This window comes from Phyllobates terribilis, unplaced genomic scaffold (assembly GCF_046119375.1).
Source record: "Phyllobates terribilis strain yellow unplaced genomic scaffold, ASM4611937v1 Scaffold_3__8_contigs__length_932513732, whole genome shotgun sequence".
Classification (NCBI taxonomy): Eukaryota; Metazoa; Chordata; class Amphibia; order Anura; family Dendrobatidae; genus Phyllobates; species Phyllobates terribilis.
Genome location: NW_027362763.1, coordinates 405,531,600 through 405,549,187, shown reverse-complemented (window position 1 = coordinate 405,549,187; position 17,588 = coordinate 405,531,600). Strand labels below are relative to the sequence as shown.

The 17,588-nt window shown below is 39.4% G+C and overlaps 1 protein-coding gene across 1 annotated transcript in view; it reads left to right on the top strand.

Moving 5' to 3' along the window:
* The window catches only part of IMPG1 (interphotoreceptor matrix proteoglycan 1), a 181,896-nt gene extending 175,571 nt beyond the window's left edge, over positions 1 to 6,325 (top strand). The window contains exon 6 of the mRNA XM_073673534.1: positions 3,005 to 6,325. The gene's annotated coding sequence lies outside the window, so the exon portion shown is untranslated. The remainder of the gene's footprint in view (positions 1 to 3,004) is intronic.
* Positions 6,326 to 17,588: the final 11,263 nt, after the last annotated feature.

The window sequence follows — 17,588 nt, the reverse complement described above, 5'->3', positions numbered from 1 at the left end:
TCCCAATTAAAGTCTGCAGCTTTTCAGAGTCAAACATACCTGGCTGAAATCATGCAGCCAATGTCTGATAAATGCTGCCCACAGATGGGGCAGCATGAATCAGCTGTCAAGTTCCCTTTAACAGGGAGCAGTCATCATAATACATCATAATCTTTATGTTAGTATTGTAGAACTGAAAGACAGCGTAAATATACAGATTAAACATTTGCTGCAGAAATTTTTGCTACTGAAAATCTGTTCAATTCATTTGAAAGGGCTTATTTTGGCAGCAAGCACATAGCTGTCTATAAGTCCAATTATAGGGATTAAATAGTCTTTCTTCAGGAGCACACTGCTCCCCTGCCTTCCTGCTTGTTGGTGGGTGGGAAGGACGGATCACTCCTGAAGATTACCAGTTCGAAGCAATAGAATAATCACTCAACTCGTCCAAATGTGCACTGTCCAATGCTGCAAACAAAGGAATCTTTGAGTGTGCAACATTTGAGAAGGGCAGGGGCACTGAACCTGGCTGCATGGAGCGATACGGCCAGCTTCAAAGCAGTGCTTGCAAGTGCGTGTTCCTTGTCTAGGAAACCAGACACTTACGATACACTGCAGAGGTCACCGGTAACCTAGGCAAGAAGCAGGAAACTATAAAATTAAAAATCCTTCCATTTTTTTTTAATACATACATGGATTTTTAAGGAGTTAAAAGACAAAATTGCTTATTTTTACAAGCAATTTTACACATTTAAAAAGATGAGACAACACTTTAAAGGGACTGTCAGCACAGGATGACTGTTCAAACCAAGTACAGGCGCTCAGTGCTCCATGGCGGGGCCAGAGCTGGAAGTACAGTATTTTTATATCTCCATTGCAAGTTCTGTCACAAGAATAGCAAATCATGCATCCTCAAAGGACCCCATTATAAGTCAGTTGCGGCTGCTGTAGGATGGATCTGGCACAGTGCTACCGATTCCATTGTAGATGGGAGCCATGATAAAAATATGAACATAATCACATATGATTTGAAAGATGTTGATTGGCGAGAACCGCCTGCCATTTTGGTCAATTTGGTTGGATCAAATGTCTGTACTTAGATTTACATGGCCTTTCATGGCAGCTCATCTTGAAATGAGAGCAAGAGTATGATTGATGGTATATGCCTGTGCTTGGCGGCCTCTGTGGCATTTGCCAGACGTAGTGTTACCCTCAAACAATTTCAGATATTGCAGTACATCCTAGTGACGATTCCAGCATTAGACACATACCAATATATCTTTAACCATACTGCTGGTAAAAGCTTCTTATTTTATGGTGGCTCTTTTCTATTTTCTGCTGGGCCACAGCTTGGATGGCCATTATTGTTAATATTCTGTAAGTGGGGAAAATAAGTATTTGATACACTGCAAGTTTTCCCACCTATAAAGAATGGAGAGGTCTGTAATTTTTTAATTGATAGGTGATCAAATACTTATTTCATGCAATAAAATGCAATTTAATTATTTAAAAATCACTCAATGTGATTTTATGGATTTTTAAGATTCTGTCTCTCACGGTTGAAATGTATCTAAGATAAAAATCTGTAATTTGCTAAATCTTCAGTGCATGAAATACTTATTTTTCCCACTGTATTGCCTAGAACTGATACCTACCAAATAATTTATCAGCATGTCTAAAGGAGAAGCCCATTTAAAATATTTAATAGAAATCTGTGCGTTCACAAGCCTCGCTAAATATTATAGAATTAAAGGGAATCTGTCACCCCCTGGGACTTATCTGACCTCTAATATGGGCATACAGGGTATAGAAATGTAAATCTATACCTACCTGTATGGCCCAATATTAGCGGTCTTGTTGCTTTGAAGTGTCTTATTATTCAGTCCGTTTTCTCATTCTTGCGGGCTGGGGGACGGGAAGAAATCCTCGCCTACTTTGCTAATGTATAGATTTACATTTCTATACCCTGTATGCCCATATTAGAGGTCAGATAAGTCCCAGGGGGTGACAGATTCCCTTTAAATGAAGACCATAGGTGCGGTACATTATTGCATTTGTGCCTGTTCTTTGAGGTTTTAGTGTTTTAAACCTTTTTTTATTAGTACCAAATTGGTCTTTCCGTTTGCACCTTTTTTGAAGTCTATTTTGTATGTGTTTGCCTATTTATTTTTTTTACCTCACCATGGGCATAGTTTATGCTTTCCAATGTTTTTGACTGATTCATCATTTGTGACTTTTCAAAAAGTCACAAAATTTGTCGTAAATGCACTCTCCAGTCCCCCTCAGAGTGATTCTATATGTCAGATATTTTTGCGCAGCTTATGCAACATTTTGCGAAATGTGTGACTATTTGTGCTAAGAAGTCACAAAAACGGTTAAAGACAGAAAAAAAAAAGTTAGAACTTTTGCGCAGAATTCACAAAACACTGTACTATTTTGATGATTTTACAGCAAGAAACATCAGTAAATACCACAAAACAAAAAAAGAAATGTAACTTTGAAAAAATGCAAATGATGATTCAGGCCTTATGTCCTTATTAATTCTTACAGCATGCATTAGGCTATGTTCACATGGCGTTTTATTCGCACATCAGTGGCGCCGTCAGGGCTTACATCTGAACAGGGCTTACCTTGGAGCTGATGGAGCCATTGACTTCAATGATGCAGGAGTCACTGTGTACTCCGGACATCATTTTCAGCCGTATTCGCCTATTTGAGGTGGGTTTCAAGACGTGGTCAAATGTGTCTTGGAACTTGCCTCAAAGAGGTCCAAAAATGATGTCCAGAGTACACAGTGACTGACTGCATCATGTCTTGGAACTTGCCTCAAAGAGGTCCAAAAATGATGTCCAGAGTACACAGTGACTGACTGCATCCTGTTTTCCAGGCCTTCAGATGTAAACCCCGACAGAGCCAGACATGTGGGTAAAAGGCAATGTGAACATAGGTTATACTGAGTTGTATAAGGCTGTCAATTTGCAATCCAATTTCTAACAAATATTTTCTGTGTTGAATTTATTCTCAGATACCAGATTATGAAATAAAAGACCTGGTGAATATTTGTGTGCCGTGATGAAAAGAAGTTACCCGAACAGAAGACCTTCTCACATTTCAGAGTGTGGAATAATTCCTATAGAATTTAGTATTATTCATCTCTTAATTAGACATTAGATGTGTGAAATGTATAATGAAATTTTCAATCCTACTCAAATGACATCCTGAGCCTGCTCTAATATTCATGGAGGAACAGAAATTTAGAACAAATATGACTGCTGGAGATCATCCTGTCCTGTATTTTGCCAACTATTAATGAATATAAAGTTCTTAAAGAAGCACTCCCATTAACTTTGTTTGTTTAGTGCAGTCTTTAAATATATTCATTGATCAACGTATTGACTGGTATGCAGCGCCGTTCTGCTCCTCTTCTGAGTCACAGGATGGCGATTCAGACTCTCCAGATTACACTATACTCTGTGTGTGACCCAGAAGTCACATTTTGCAAATGTAATCCTATGGAGCCTTGTCCTGACGCTCCGTAGGCTGGCAGGTCATACAGGGCGCAGTTTGATCGGTAGAGTCTGGATCGCCATCATGTGACACAGAGGAGCGGAATGGTCCTAGATACCGGAGAAGACTGTGAGTATATTAATACACCTACATTACATATTAGGAAGAAAAAAGGTTAATGAGGGTACCTCTTTAAAAAGGTGTTGCAGGGAATACACTTTTAAATACCCCAGACGTCTGCAAAATTGTAAAAGAAATATTATTCACCCTCCCTTTCGATGCAGGTCCCATTAAAGTGCTTAGCTGGTCCATGCTGGATTCTGCTTACTAGTCCCTTCCTATACCCAGGAAATGGCGGCTCAGCCAATCACTGGCTTAGGTGGGGACCCAGTAAGAGATGAAACCGGACTTGCAGGGAATCTTGGAGGGTAAGCTTGCTTTTATTATTGTAAAGGAGATTTAGGATTAAGGGCTAGATTTATTTTTACAATTATTTTTGTTTTTGCAACAATGCATGTAAAATCAAAAAATAAACTTTGCAAATAAGTCTACACTAAACATTTCCTACTTTGTAACTACATTATTTTGTATAGCCATGCATCTCATTGGTAACAGACTACGAACTGTGTAGTCAGATATTGCAGCCGTCATGACTGAAGGATCAGTATTAACTGAGGGATCCAACTACTTAGTATTTGAATTTAGAAAAGAACGATCAGCACTCTCACCTATACTGAAATGGAATGATTTAGTCCCAATGAATATGGAATAAATCATAAGAATTCAGCAAAGTGAGGGTCGTTTTTACCTTTCTAAATACACGTGCAATGTCATCCAGGGGCATAACAACCGGGCCTGTGCGGGTGGGGGGCAAGCCGATGCCAGCAGAAACTTCAACTGGATGTGCATCCTCAGACGCACATCCAGTTGGAGGGTATTGAGACGCACAGACCCATTGGGTACATGCGCGGCAATACACGCTGCTTATATTATATGGAGGACTATGGGCTGTGCATTATATTATATGGACAACTATGGGCTGTGCATTATATTATAAGGATGACTATGGGCTATGCATTACATTATATGGAGGACTATGGGCAGTGCATTATATTACATGAAGGATTATGGGCTGTGCATTATACTATATGGAGGACTATGGGCTGTACATTATATTACTGTATATGGAGGACTATGGGCTGTGGATTATACTATTTGAAGGACTATGGGCAGTGTTTGTATTATACTAATATGGAGGACTATGGCTGTGCATTGTATTGTGTGAAGGACTATGGGCTGTGCATTATATTACATGGAGGACTATGGGGGGTGCATTATATTATATGGAGGACTATGGGGGGTGCATTATATTATATGAAGGATTATGGGCTGTGCATTATTATATGGAGGACTATGGGCTGTGCATTATATTATATGGAGGACTATGGGCTGTGCATTATACTATATGAAGGAATATGGGCTGTGCATTATATTTTATGGACAACTATGGGCTGTGCATTATATTATAAGGATGACTATGGGCTATGCATTACATTATATGGAGGACTATGGGCAATGCATTATATTATATGAAGGATTGTGGGCTGTGCATTACACTATATGGAGGACTATGGGCTGTGGATTATACTATTTGAAGGACTATGAGCAGTGTTTGTATTATACTGATATGGAGGACTATGGCTGGGCATTGTATTATGTGAAGGACTATGGGCTGTGCATTATATTATATGGAGGACTATGGGGGGTGCATTATATTATATGAAGGATTATGGGCTGTGCATTGTATTATATGGAGGACTATGGGCTGTGCATTGTATTATATGGAAGACTATGGGCTGTGCATTGTATTATATGGAGAACTATGGGCTGTGCATTATATGAAGGATTATGGGCTGTGCATTATATTATATGGAGGACTATGAACTGTGCATTATATTATATGGGGGACTATGGGCTGTGCATTATATTATATGGAGGACTATGGGCTGTGCATTATATTATATGGAGGACTATGGGCTGTACATTATATTATATGAAGGACTATAGGCTGTGAATTATACTATTTGAAGGACTATGGGCTGTGCATTATATTATATGGAGGGCTATGGGCAGTGTTTGCATTATACTAATATGGAGGACTATTGGCTGTGTATTATAGAATATGAAGGATTATGGGCTGTGCATTATATTATATAAATGACTATGGCTGTGCATTGTATATGGAGGAATATGTGCTGTGCATTATATTATAAGAAGGAAATGGGCTGTGCAATATGGAGGTGCATTATACTATATGGAGGACTATGGGGTGCTTTATACTTTATGGAGGACTATGGGCTGTGCACTATATATGGAAGACTATGGAGAGTGCATTATATTATATGGATGACAAGGGTGCATTATACTCTATGGAGGACTATAGGATGCATTATACTATATGGAGGACTATAGGGACTGCTTTATACTATATGAAGGACTATGGGGGAGCATTATACTTTATGGAGGACTATGAGGGGTGCATTATATTATATGAAGGACAATGGGGTGTGCATTATACTATATGAAGGACTATGAGGGTGCATTATACTATATGAAGGACTATGGGGGTGCATTATACTTTATGGAGGACTATGGGGGGCGTATTATACTATACAGAGGACTATGGTGGGTGCATTATATTATATGGAGGACTATGGGGCTGCATTATATTATATGGAGGACTATGGGGAGTGAATAATACTATATGGACGACTATGGAGGGTGTATTATACTACAGTTATATGAAAAAGTTTGGGCACCCCTATTAATCTTAAGCTTATTGTTTAATAAAAATTGGTGTTTTTGCAACAGCTATTTCAGTTTGATATATGTAATAACTGTTGGACACAGTAATGTTTCTGCCTTGAAATGAGGTTTATTGTACTAACAGAAAATGTGCAATCTGCATTCAAACAAAATTTGACAGGTGCATAAGTATGGGCACCTCACCAGAAAAGTGACGATAAAATTTAGTAGATCCTCCTTTTGCAAAAATAACAGCCTCTAGTCGCTTCCTGTAGCTTTTAATGAGTTCCTGGATCCTGGATGAAGGTATTTTTGACCATTCCTCTTTACAAAACAATTCCAGTTCAGTTAAGTTTGATGGTCGCCGAGCATGGACAGCCCTCTTCAAATGATCCCACAGATGTTTAATGATATTCAGGTCTGGGGACTGGGATGGCCATTCCAGAACATTGTAATTGTTCCTCTGCATGAATGCCTGAGTAGATTTGGAGCGGTGTTTTGGATCATTGTCTTGCTGAAAGATCCATCCCCTGCGTAACTTCAACTTTACCACTGATTCTTGAACATTATTGTCAAGAATCTGCTGATACTGAGTGGAATCCATGCGTCCCTCAACTTTAACAAGATTCCCGGTGCGGGCATTGGCCACACAGCCCCAAAGCATGATGGAACCTCCACCAAATTTTACTGTGGGTAGCAAGTGTTTTTCTTGGAATGCTGTGTTTTTTTGCCACCATGCATAACGCCTTTTTGTATGACCAAACAACTCAATCTTGGTTTCATCAGTCCATAGGACCTTCTTCCCAAAAAGAAATTGGCTTCTCCAAATGTGCTTTTGCATACCTCAGCCGACTCTGTTTGTGGCATGCTTGCAGAAACGGCTTCTTTCGCATCACTCTCCCATACAGCTTCTCCTTGTGCAAAGTGCGTTGTATAGTTGACCGATGCACAGTGACACCATCTGCAGCAAGTTGATGCTGCAGCTCTCTGCAGGTGGTCTGAGGATTGTCCTTGATTGATCTCACCATTCTTCTTCTCTGCCTTTCTGATGTTTTTCTTGGCCTGACACTTCTGGCCTTAACAAGAACTGTCCCTGTGTTCTTCCATTTCCTTACTATGTTCCTCACAGTGGAAACTGACAGGTTAAATCTCTGAGACAGCTTTTTGTATCCTTCCCCTGAACAACTATGTTGAATAATCTTTGTTTTCAGATCATTTGACAGTTGTTTTGAGGAGCCCATGATGCCACTCTTCAGAGGAGATTCAAACAGGAGAACAACTTGCAAGTGGCCACTTTAAATAGCTTTTCTCATGATTGCATACACCTGGCTATGAAGTTCAAAGCTCAATGAGGTTACAAAACCAAAAAAAGTGCTTTAGTAAGTCAGTAAAAAGTAGGTAGGAGTATTTAAAACAAGAAAATGATAAGGGTGCCCATACTTATGCACCTGTCAAATTTTGTTTGAATGCAGATTGCACATTTTCTGTTAGTACAATAAACCTCATTTCAAGGCAGAAACATTACTGTGTCCAACAGTTATTACATATATCAAACTGAAATAGCTGTTGCAAAAACACCAATTTTTATAAAACATTAAGCTTAAGATTAATAGGGGTGCCCAAACTTTTTCATATAACTGTATCTAGGGTTGAGCGAGTGTGTTCTGTCCGAGTATGCTCGGGCCGAGCTCCGAGTATTTACAGCTGCTCGGTGATATGGTTGAATCGCTCCCGTGTGCATGATTTGCAACTGTTAGACAGCTTTATTACATGTGAGGAATGTGTAAGAAATGGACATTCCTCACATGTAACAAAACTGTCAAACAGTTGCAAATCATGCACACGGGAGCGATTCAACCATATCACCGAGCAGCTGTAAATACTCGGAGCTCGGCCCGAGCATACTCGGCGAAAGGGTTAATAGAACATACTCGCTCAACACTAATACTATCCTGAGGACTATGGTGGGTGCATTATATTATATGGAGGACTATGGGGCTGCATTATACTATATAAAGGACTATGGGGGTGCATTATAATTTATAGAGGACTATGAGGGGTGCATTATATTATATGGAGGACTATGAGGGGTGCATTATATTATATAGAGGACTATGGAGCTGCATTATACTATATGAAGGACTATGGGGGGTGCATTATACTATAGGGAGGACTATGGGCTTTGCATTAAACTGTATGGAGGACTATGGGGAGCGCATTATACTTCTGCTATGGGGCACCATTATTTATATGTTCGTCCCTGGTAAGTATAATGGTTTATTTTTTTCTATACATTAAAGAACAGCAGCACAATGGTGGACATATACCAGAATGGGGGATATATATACCAGGATAGGGCCCAGGATGAGGGACATGTAGCATGATGGGGGATATATATGCTAGGATGAGGGACATAGATACATAGATACATATATATATATATATATATATATATATATATATATATATATATATTCAGGACGGGGGGCCCGGTCCAAATTGTACATTGGGGTAAATCAGACTCTAGTTACGCCACTGATGTCATCCATAGAAACAAATGCCCAGCTACCTTACTGCTGACTGGCTCTTTTTCACTTTTTGTTTTCAGTCTGTTACCATGGAGACACATCTGCTATCATTGGTTGTTCAGTCCCCAAAATTTATATTATGTGGTCTTTGTTGAAAAAAGTAAAAGGAATTTGTTAATGTCTGAGCTAAATAATTCAGTAGCTTATCTTTTTTTGCCACTTGTGTGTTCTAACAGCAGCTTCTAAGAGGGAAACTGAATTTCTACATATTTGCAGGGTGTTACAGAATTCCTACTGTTCTCCTTTGGTATCAGGTCATGCGACATAACCACACAAATGACCACTTGCACTCTCAGTTTTAACTCGGCAATGTCTCTTCCCGATCATACTGGGTAAGGGTGCCAAATGAAATTTGTTTATAGCCTTCATTCTTTCCAAATGGAACAGACTTCTGTTCATCCGTAATACACAAGTCAATCACATCATCATAAGAAAAGATCTCGCTGTCCAACTGTAGCAAAACAAAATCTTTTTGGAAAATCTGGAAAAAATACTTACTATTCCACCCATCAGTGTCTTTCTTAACCCGTTTACATCTTTTTTCATACTACTCTTGTCGATTTCCTTCTATTTTGCTGCTTACCACAATCCCTCGCAAGTTCTACCCCTTTCCCTAGTATCTGACAAGTTGTTTAGCCATGCCCCCATACTTTTTCTAGCTTTTATGTTACAACGTCTTGTTTTGGTGCTCATCACCATTCTTAATGGAACAATAAACCTGGATATTATTGATAAAATTACCAAGGAGATAATTTAGCCCCCAAAGTTAGTCACCAGATTTCTGGCATATACACCTTAAAGTCAGCAGGTTTTTAAACTATAGGGGTTAAAACACAGATTTCAGTAATGCCTTTCTTATCAAGCTCCTTGGTTTGTTTACTTCTAATGATTGTTTTATCACCTTGTGATGATCATTGTTTGGACACAGCAGCCCCTGCTTCCTGGTCCGACTCCGCCCCCTTCTGTGATAAGCACCTCACTGTCTATAGCCATGTACACTGAGAGCCTGCTGTGGGCGGGGCTAGCTTTCTCAGCTCTGCTTCATTGCCAAATCTAAAAAATCTGATTGCGTGAGAACAGCTGCACCCAGTAATCTAAGTGATGCATTGTTAGATTCAGCTTCTTTTTCCCTACATCATGCTGTTCTCAGATGGGGTAGCAAAAACTTGCTGACAGATTCCCTTTAATGAATCGGCCCCTGTGTGTCCTGTTAAGAGACAAGAGAGAGGAAGGAAACTCCAGCTAACACAAAGAATTTTTCAGTCTTACTTGATTTTAGATTTTTTGTGCATTTTATATGTTTAGTATTCTTTTAAATATTCCTTGTGCAAAAAAGGATGCAGATGGAGTGGTGGTCACATGGCTAAATCATGTGACCGATTCCATATCAAGACAAACAATACTGATGGACAAAACAGTACACCAGTACAAATCCTTCAGAAAGTGGCAAACCGCATTTGAATTGTTAACAAATTTATACTACTTTATTACTAGTGGCCTGTCATTTTTTCTTAATTGATTAACAAAACGTGCAGATCATCGTGCCCCTTTAAAAGTGAGTGGGCTCTTTCCGGAGTGGAGCCAGGAAAATCTGCTCTTTGCTCACCCAACCCAAAGGTCATATCCAAATATTCTAAGTCTTCAAAGCACAAGTAATGAGAGATCTTGCAGCTGAATCCGCCTACTCTGTTATTTACAAATTTTCAAGTATTTTTTTTTTGCATATGGAAGAAGTTACTTCAACAAAGAAAGTGAACTATAAGTTGCTGAAAGGAAGGGACAACGCCACTTTACCCTTCTAAGATATATTATAAAGCTTCATGTATTCATATTACTATCGGTATATTTAACTTTGATGTTTTTTCATGTTGTCTATTTTTCCCCTCCAGTAATGATAGAACCCCAGATTGCTGCACAAGAAACCCAGTTTATCATGTGTTCTAAAGCTGTTTTGTGCATTAGGAAGAGGAAGTAGCACGTCTCCCCCAGATCTACTTCACAAAACCATACAGACTCTTGCATATCCTCCATGCAGGATTTGCACACCTAGTCTACCCAACTGACTCTCGTTTCCTTTGTTTATGGTTGTATGTATCCTTCAGACAGATTCACAAAGATATACTCACCTCGTGTCTCCAGTCCCTACATCTAATCACCTAGTCTTTCCAATTGATTCTAGTCTTTCCTTTATTATTTGTGGTTGTATATAGACTTTTAGATGGTTCTGTATTTTTTTCTGTTTTAGTCAAATGGTTATTTGCAATTCTTGCCATTTTCCTTTTTTGGTTATTTTATGTATTGTTACTGTACCATTCTTATATTTAAAATTATCAGATGTTTCTTTCTTAATCTGACATATTATATTATATACATGACCATTTGTCTTCAATAAATTGGATGTTTAAAAGAAAAATCCTGAGTATTGAACAATTTCCGATTAACATGTGACTAAGGACCATTTCGGAATGACGTAGTAATAGGTACCATACCAATTATATTGTATTTTTAAGAACACACAAGCCATTTTGGATATTAGGCAATTTGTAAGGATAATGCCTTTTATATGGAAAAACAGAGATTTTGTACCAACTGAACTCACTGCACTTTCGGAAATATTTTCCCAGCATCTCTTAAGTGACTCTGTAATAAGCATTGTGTTTATTTTCTAACAATTCAGTACATTCATGAGAAAAGCTTTTCATTTAGAACATACAAGTACACAAAAGCAATCGGGTTGTAAGGACTTCTACCCAAGGTTAGGCTAATTTAGGTGAAGATAGACTCGGTTTTTCGATGCGGAGGTTCAGATGTACTCTAAAACACAGAGGATACACACATCCTTAAAAAGTGAAGGATCCATGAAATGTTTTAATGTTCCTTGAAAGCTAATGGAAAAAAGTCTTTTATAAGTGGGACAATTTAATTAGAGAGTTTCAAGCTCTTTTGATAACCATAAAGGTCATCTACAAAGTCATCTACTTCATTTACTAAACAGTTTCTAAATGTTTCTATTTTCACGCCAATAGAAAAATGTAACTAAAAAAAGCCATGAAAATTCACCTATTACCTAGGCACAAAGACACCTGTTTTATGAACCAACATTGAAAGAACAATAATAATCAGTACCCTATAGACATTACTCACTAGCAGCTTTGAGGATTACTAACTATATTTTATGTGCTTTGATTGAATGCATTAATAGGGGCTTTCATTAGGCAGCCATTAAACAATTGTGCTGGAAAAAATAGGATAACCTTGAAATTATCACTTTTCAGTGAAATTACAATAAAGAATGTGGGTGTAATGATAAATTAAATCAATGCCAGTCTGCTACCTAAAAGCCAAGGAGGGCATAGATTCAAGAGATGAAAACATTTTTGGTTTTTCTAAAGTACATGTGCAAATGCACTTTCAATATATATAAAAGTTCAAAGATGTGCAACATATTAATAAGGCATGTGGAAGATCTCGATTATGAAGAAAGATGTAAATGTACTGGCTGATTAAAAAAGGCAAAAGGATTCATAACCCAAAATTATTAACATGAATTCCAAATTTTATCTATATGACACAAATGTTCAAAGTGATTTTCATTGGTGACATGGTAGACGTCTAGGTGGTAGTTCAATGCTGTCCAGATGCGTGCCAGATATAACAACCTATGACTTCTGTGGGGTAAAATCAAGGATTCAGTGTACCTGCCCCCCAGTCACAGGATCTTCGTGAACGGAGACAATGCATCACTGCTGCCACACATCTGGACAGCACTGGACTACCGCATAAACATCTGCCGTGTCAACAATCAAAAACACTTTGAACTTTTTTAGTGTACACTCCCTGACAGAAGTTATGTCGCTTATCCATGTTATGTAAATAAAAGCTTATAACCTGACGTTAAATTCATCCATTGGTTTAATAAATTACTCTTTTGAAAGCTGAAACCCTCCCAAATTTCGTTTAGGTAAAGAAAATAAATTGGCATCAATACTGAAATATTGATCATTCAATGAACACAGAATGGTCAGATTTTGGCAAGACAAAAGTTTTGTTGCCTGGTCATATAATGCACCCAATTCTAGCTTACATCCTCACCAGTGGTCAGTAAATGATCGGTTAATTAGTGGGTGTGTATAAAAAGAAACCCAGCACCCCAGACCTTCACTTGAACTGCAACTTGAGCTCTGACAACATGCCAAAAATCCACCCTGCGACCAAAGCCTTGATTATCAAGAGGCTGAAGACCAGATCCACTGCAGAGGTGGCTGACACCTTTAATGTGTCTCAGCGTCAAGTACAAAGAATTAAAAAATGATTTGAAGAGACTGGAGATGTATTTGACAAGCCCAGGTCCGGCAGACCCCGCAAGACAACTGCTCAGGAGGAACGTTTGTTGGTTAGAAAATCCAAAGCAAGCCCCTCTTCCACTGCAGCACAGCTCCAACAGGCCTGGTCACCTCAAGTCCCTGTGTCAACTAGAACAGTTTGTAGGATTCTGTCTCGAGATGGTCTCCATGGTCGAATCAGTGCCCGGAAGCCAGCACTAAACAAAAGGCAAATAAATAAATGTGTGGCATTTGCAAAGTCCCACAGCCTGCTAAACAGATGGACACTGGAAAAGTGTCAGAAGGCGGATTTCTCTGATGAATCTTCAGTAGAATTACACCACAGCCGCCGCAAATACTGCAGGAGACCTACTGGAGCCCGTATGGATACAAAATACACCCAGAAAACAGTTAAATTTGGTGGTGGAAAGATCCTGGTCTGGGGTTACATTCACTATGGGGGTGTGCGAAACATTTGGTAGAAGGCAATATCAATAGCCTAAAATATCAAGAAGTATTAGCTACCTCTTACATTCCAAATCATAAAAGGGGTCAAATTCTGCAGCAGGATGGTGCTCCATCTCATACATCCATCTCTACAACAAAGTTCCTCCAGGCAAAAAAGATCAAGGTGATCAAGGACTGGCCAGCCCAGTCATCAGACATGGACATCATTGAGCATGTTTGGGGTAGGATGAAAGAGGAAGCTTGGAAGACAAAACCAAAGAATCTAGATGACCTCTGGGAGGCATGTAAGACTGCATTCTTTGCTATTCCTGATGACTTCATTAATAAATTGTATGAATCATTGTTGAACTGCATGGATGCAGTCCTTCAAGCTCATGGAAGTCACACAAAATATTAAATATGACTGTAATAGCACCACAACTTCATTCACCAATGTTATGCAACGTATATTTGTATTTTAAGATAATTATTTGATTGAATATCACATTACTTTCTGTGGGCGACAAAACTTTTGTTTTGCCAAAATTTGACCATTCTGTGTTCATTAAATGATCAATATTTTAGCATTGATGCCAATTTATTTTCTTAACCTAAACAAAATTTGGGAGGGTTTCAGCTTTCAAAAGAGTAATTTATAAAACCAATGGATGAATTTAACGTCAGGTTATAAGCTTTTATTTACATAAAATGGATAGCGTGTCTTTTCATGTGTAATATATTTTTGTTATGCTCTCTAGGCTATAAATACCGAGTCAATACTTTTGCACCATCCTTTGCTGACAGACACAGCAAACCTTCTTGCCACAGCTCGCATTGATGTGCCATCCTGGATGAGCTGCACTACCTGAGCAACTTCTGTGGGTTGTAGAGTCCGTCTCATGCTACTACGAGTGTGAAAGCACAACCAACATTCAAAAGTGACCAAAACATCAGCCAGAAAGCATTGGTACTGAGATGTGGTCGGTGGTCCCCACCTGCAGAACCACTCCTTTATTGAGTGTGTCTTGATAATTGCCAATAATTTCCATCTATTGTCTATTCCATTTGCACAACAGCATGTGAAATTGATTGTCAATCAGTGTTGCTTCCTAAGTGGACAGTTTGATTATATTATATTCTGTTGTTTAAGTGTTCCCTTTAATTTTTTGAGCAGTGTATATATTAATGATGAGCAAGCATACTCGTTACTTGAGATTTACGAGCATGCTTGGGTGTCTTCCGAGTATCTTCAGCGTGCTCGAGTGTTATGATTGAGTCACTCCATGTGCATGATTTGCGACTGTTTGGCAGCTTTAATACATGTGAGGAATGCCTGTTTCTCACATGTATTAAAGCTGTCAAACAGTGGCAAATCATGCGCATGGAGTGACTCAAACATAACACCTGAGCACGCTGAAGATACTCGGCGAGCACCCGAGCATGCTCGTAAATCTCGAGTAACGAGCATGCTCGCTCATCACTAATATGGAGACGATGTGTATCCCCAAGAATGTGAACAGAAGCATACTGAACCCACTGGAGTGCATTGCAGTCACAGACAAAGCTGTGGTTGCAGTGCAGGATAAAAGCAAGTTTGGACTTGGTCAAACTATCTGACCAAAGCAGATTTGGTATTCTTAGAGTGAACTACAGGGTGGCAGTGCGGCGGTCCACTCCCTCCAGCCTGGGTCTTGCATGCGGTTCATGTCCACAGTTTTCATTTAAAAACCAGCAGAAAAGGTTTTGGGTGTGTCAGTGTTTTGTCTACAAGCTGCAGAGCAGGTGGCTCGGCAACACAGGCCTGTGTGAAGCAAACACAGAGCCAAGGAAAGCAAAACTCCTGGCGCTCCCCAGCGAGACAAGGCGGTGCCATTGCCCACAGTAACGAGCTTGGAGATGGACTGTGTTACGACCCGTCTGCGATCCGGAGGATACCGTTACCTTTACTTTGGGAGTTTTGGAAAATAAAAGACATTTAAGTTGAACTTTACTGGGTCACTGCCTCATTACCGCACAGTGTGAACACCGCCACATTACAATACACACATATACAGTACAGACCAAAAGTTTGGACACACCTTCTCATTTAAAGATTTTTCTGTATTTTCTTGACTATGAAAATTGTACATTCACACTGAAGGCATCAAAACTATGAATTAACACATGTGGAATTATATACTTAACAAAAAAGTGTGAAACAACTGAAAATATGTCTTATATTCTAGGTTCTTCAAAGTAGCCACCTTTCCCCTTGATGACTGCTTTGCACACTCTTGGCATTCTCTTGATGAGCTTCAAGAGGTAGTCACCGGAAATGGTCTTCCAACAATCTTGAAGGAGTTCCCAGAGATGCTTAGCACTTGTTGGCCCTTTTGCCTTCACTCTGCGGTCCAGCTCACCCCAAACCATCTCGATTGGGTTCAGGTCTGGTGACTGTGGAGGCCAGGTCATCTGGCGTAGCACTCAATCACTCTCCTTCTTGGTCAAATAGCCCTTACACAGCCTGGAGGTGTGTTTGGGGTCATTGTCCTGTTGAAAAATAAATGATTGTCCAACTAAACGCAAACCGGATGGAATAGCATGCCGATGCAAGATGCTGTGGTAGCCATCCTGGTTCAGTATTCCTTCACTTTTGAATAAATCCCCAACAGTGTCACCAGCAAAGCACCCCCAGACCATCACACCTCCTCCTCCATGCTTCACGGTGGGAACCAGGCATGTAGAGTCCATCCATTCACCTTTTCTGCGTCGCACAAAGACACGGTGGTTGGAACCAAAGATCTCAAATTTGGACTCATCAGACCAAAGCACAGATTTCCACTGGTCTAATGTCCATTCCTTGTGTTCTTTAGCCCAAACAAGTCTCTTCTGCTTGTTGCCTGTCCTTAGCAGTGGTTTCCTAGCAGCTATTTTACCATGAAGGCCTGCTGCACAAAGTCTCCTCTTAACAGTTGTTGAAGAGATGTGTCTGCTGCTAGAACTCTGTGTGGCATTGACCTGGTCTCTAATCTGAGCTGCTGTTAACCTGCGATTTCTGAGGCTGGTGACTCGGATAAACTTATCCTCAGAAGCAGAGGTGACTCTTGGTCTTCCTTTCCTGGGGCGGTCCTCATGCGAGCCAGTTTCTTTGTAGCGCTTGATGGTTTTTGAAACTGCACTTGGGGACACTTTCAAAGTTTGCCCAATTTTTCGGACTGACTGATCTTCATTTCTTAAAGTAATGATGGCCACTCGTTTTTCTTTACTTAGCTGCTTTTTTCTTGCCATAATACAAATTCTAACAGTCTTTTCAGTAGGACTATCAGCTGTGTATCCACCAGACTTCTGCGCAACACAACTGATGGTCCCAACCCCATTTATAAGGCAAGAAATCCCACTTATTAAACCTGACAGAGCACACCTGTGAAGTGAAAACCATTTCCGGTGACTACCTCTTGAAGCTCATCAAGAGAATGCCAAGGGTGTGCAAAGCAGTCATCAAAGCAAAAGGTGGCTACTTTGAAGAACCTAGAATATAAGACATATTTTCAGTTGTTTCACACTTTTTTGTTAAGTATATAATTCCACATGTGTCAATTCATAGTTTTGATGCCTTCAGTGTGAATGTACAATTTTCATAGTCATGAAAATACAGAAAAATCTTTAAATGAGAAGGTGTGTCCAAACTTTTGGTCTGTACTGTATATATTTTTTAAAACATGACCCATTTGCAATTTAGAAATTAAAAGCAGTATAAATGTCATGAGGTACGTGAATTGAAGTGAAAACATTGTAGAAACTGACTATGACCCTCATGAAATAACTATATAATTTATTAGCTGTCCAGGTTGTGATAAACATCCTTTTCAAATGACCGAGAAGAACACGGGGTTTAAAGCCAAAGTAATCTTTTTTTTTTGTTTTATCACAGCACATGGAACACAGAAATGAACTTCAGAGA